Genomic DNA, 3747 nt, shown 5'->3' with positions numbered 1-3747 from the left:
AAGGAACCAAGAACCAATTATTATCTCTATTTGTAAAAATATTTTTTTGAGTCTTGATAGGAGATATGTTCACCCCCAATCAAGGATAGCCATTGTCGTCATCGTCGTTGTCGCTGTCGCAGCAATAACAATAGTAGTAGCAACGATATGCTCTTGCCCTACTCACGAAGCATCTGGCTCGTAAACTATTTTCTTTGCATCAATCCAAGATTGGTATCCTTGACAAGAGCACCATCTTGCGGGGGCATGATAGTAGATAAAATTTCCCCAATATGTTACTGTATTCAAGCTAAAGCTTCTTTAATAATTTTTGTTATCTTCTATTTTTTCTCTCAATTTACTCATGACTTTTTATTTTGTTATTAACTTGAGCATGTAAGGGAATTTTATCCAACCATGATCTTTACGTAGATTGACATCAGATCGGATGAATCCCCTCGATTGCTTCTAAATGTTACTTGAGCATATGAGTTGGAACCAAATTAGGCTTATTCAATTATCCCCAATATCGTCTCCCAACATATGTATATCCTAGAAGTAAAAATCATATATTACGTTCTAATATCTTCGTTAAGGTGATTTGTTGTTTACATTTAGAAATTTTACTATGACAAGAGAAACTTTGAAGTTGGATCTATTATTATTATTTTTATATATTTTCCTTTTTTCTTTGCTTCTCTGATCCACGTTTGATGTTACATGATTGCCTTTATAAATTTTAGTATTTGTTATTTGATGTTATGAAAATAAATTAATACCAAAATTCATATATTCTCGTACTCACCAATATGCAACAGGTGAACGAGAGTTTATACAAATTAAGATTATAAGGTTTAAACTTCTATATAGAATGAAGATGATTAAAAAAAACTTAAGATTCAAAAAATTTCAAACTAATTAAATATTTTTCTGATAAACAAATATTTTTATAAATGGTAGCAGCACAAGATCTAGAATCTGCATGTGCGTGTCATCCTTATGCAAGAATCATACTAATTTTCTCTGTATCATTTCAATTTTATAGGATGTCTCGGAAGAGAAATAGAATCTGCATGTAAACATGAGTGACTGATGAGAAATGCGCCAAACATGACAGCGGGAAAGAGGAAGAGACCACGTATATTGCCTATGTAGTCGGCATCGTAATATCATCATCGCGGTCATCAGCGTACGCACCAATCACAAAAAGGAGAAAAAACATCGTGGATTGACGACGGAAATGTCTCTTGCTTTCTGTTTCATTTAACGGAAGCATGCGAGACGGTGGGCAGATGACCGGTGTGTTGGAACGGCACGCGCCCTGGCAACGGGGCCACCCGGTACTTGATGCATGACATCAATTTACAATCGGTGATCGTGCAATCAACTGTTGGTGAGGTAAGATCTCAAAATTAATTTATAAATTTTAAATATTAATAATAAAAAAATTATATTAAATGTCGATAAAAAAATCTAAAATATAACTAAATTTTTTTATGATATTTTGAATTAACCTCAATTCAAACACTCTCTCGGAGAAAAATAGTCAAAATATCATATATGATATTTATAAAATAATTAAATCTAAAATTTTAAATTGTTTTCCTTATTATCATGATTAAATAAGCTGTTCTTAATTTTTAGTTATTATGATCAATATTTGCCAATCCAACAACCATCATCAATAATTTAGAAATAGTTTGGTTGCTATAGATAACCAATAAAAATATTTTTTTAATGGCTAGTAATTGATCAACATGGAATGACCAAACATGTCTATCAAAAGCTCTTTTTTTTTTTTTCACAAGAGAAGAGGATGATATAAACTTGAAAAGTCATTCTTTATCGTCATCGGTGCGAGCACGATGGCTTATGAATTTTTTTTTACTTTTGATCGTCAATCTATCATGAAGAGAATAGAGTCAATCATATCTATTTTTTTGTAGAATGTTAGTGTCTCCCCCCAAAAGAAACATCATAGATCAATTTGGAGTAAAAAACTTTGAAGGGTCGTCGATAACGAGTCAAGATCATGCTTATCAAGCTACAAAATTCGCTTACGACAATTAGCCACAAAATACTCCAAAAGGAAGCTACATGTTTGTGAGCTCTAAGAGTGCGGAATGATGGAGAGGAAGTGTGTCTTCCTATATTGTAATATATCCTGTGTATTTGCGACCCCCACAAGTCCATGCCAACTCGTCCAAAACACACATAGATAGCTTTATTCATCTCATGCTTGACTTTGACTAGATCTGGGGTGTTTGACTTTTCTCCTAATTAAATTTTGGGATGTTCTCAAACCAATTAGTCATTTTTCTAGTATTATTCTATGATAATATTTATCTTGTAAAATTTCTCTCTACCCACCCCACTCCTATTCTTCTCTTTCTTCCCTTGTTTGTCTGTTCTCTATTGGAGGAAGTCCTTTTCCCTTGAAGAAAGAAATCTTCTCAACCCAAGCAGGAACAAAACCAAAATATTTGCAGTCCAACTACTGTCAAGGATAATGCCAACTCGAGCAAGACAGAAACCAAGACAATAGCATAGCTAGGACAGGGCCTCATCATAACTCAACTGTTTCAAATGCTTTCTTAGGAGTTAGGACTTGGGCCTGCGCAGAGGTTTAATTGTCACTCATCTGTTCTTCTCTGTAAACCAAAGTGAAAGATGATTAAATATGAGCGCAGTCATCAGTTTTACACACAATCAAATCTAAATCAGAAGCATAGGCATGTGCTGAAGTCGACGGCAACCATGATGTGTCATGGTAACTTTTAGAGAGAGAGAGAGATCCATTTACTTGCTACGTTGTCTCGTGAGTCCAGAAAGAGAGAGCGTACTTCCCCTCCCAAGAACTCTCTCATGGATCAGACCTACGGCCTGTGTACAGGGATGAGGTTGACTGAAGCATCAACTTTTTCTCATACGTTTGCACTTGATGATCACACAGCACGAGATGCTCCAAAAAAATCTCTCACTTGCGCTGCAGTGCAGCGACAGCGATGGGACGTTGCTTCCTCATTGGTCTCCAATGTTTTCATGATAACTTCTCAGCGACATCACCATAATCTACAAATGTTTGAGAATTCCCATGCACTTCGATTGCAATAAATGACCTCTCTCCTCCCATCTTGCATCGGAAAAGGGTACTGATCAAGTAGGACTTGACTCCAACCGTTGCCTTCTCTTCCCTCCACCCCCTCTCTCTCTCTCTCTTCGTGATTAGACCTGGAACGATAGAGAGGCATCATTACTCATGAGCACCAAAAGATAATGCTCCCGGAGAACCAATGCAGATCCAAGCAAACTGTTCCAAACAAGCAAGATAGCCATGTCCAGTACCTGCCTACGCACCCTGTAATGCGTGCCTGCATGCATGCTTACGTACGGAACTAACAGTTCACCTGCTTAGCTAAGTAGTTACCACTCTTTCCATGATGTCCTGTGTCACCACCACTAATTATCACATGCATGAAGTCTTTGTGTTTGTAATTGTTTTTGATTCACAACCTGTCATGCACCCATGTCAGTTCCTCTGCATCACCCGCTCAAGCAATCCACCAAACGCCTACAAGAAAAGTCTCAGTCCTTTCCTTCTCAGTGCATTTGCTTGTCAGCATGCGGCCTCCAACATGAAAACACCAGCCAGTTGCCATGATAAGATGTTTGAGGTCAGAACTATCATATTTCGCCACAGACTATGATTTGTGATGGAAGATTTCTGGACCACTCGCTACACCGTTCCCATGAAGCACGCTTGCAGAG

General features: G+C 37.2%; 1 non-coding gene across 1 annotated transcript; it reads right to left on the bottom strand.

The window, feature by feature from the left end:
* Window positions 1-942: 942 nt before the first annotated feature.
* Window positions 943-1041, bottom strand: LOC135641884 (U6 spliceosomal RNA). Its single transcript, XR_010497823.1, has one exon. It is a non-coding gene; the product is annotated as a U6 spliceosomal RNA (small nuclear RNA).
* Window positions 1042-3747: the final 2706 nt, after the last annotated feature.

This window comes from Musa acuminata, chromosome BXJ3-6, assembly GCF_036884655.1.
Source record: "Musa acuminata AAA Group cultivar baxijiao chromosome BXJ3-6, Cavendish_Baxijiao_AAA, whole genome shotgun sequence".
In the NCBI taxonomy this organism is placed as follows: domain Eukaryota; kingdom Viridiplantae; phylum Streptophyta; class Magnoliopsida; order Zingiberales; family Musaceae; genus Musa; species Musa acuminata.
The sequence above is the reverse complement of the archived record's forward strand: the minus strand, read 5'-3'. Positions and strand labels throughout refer to the sequence as shown.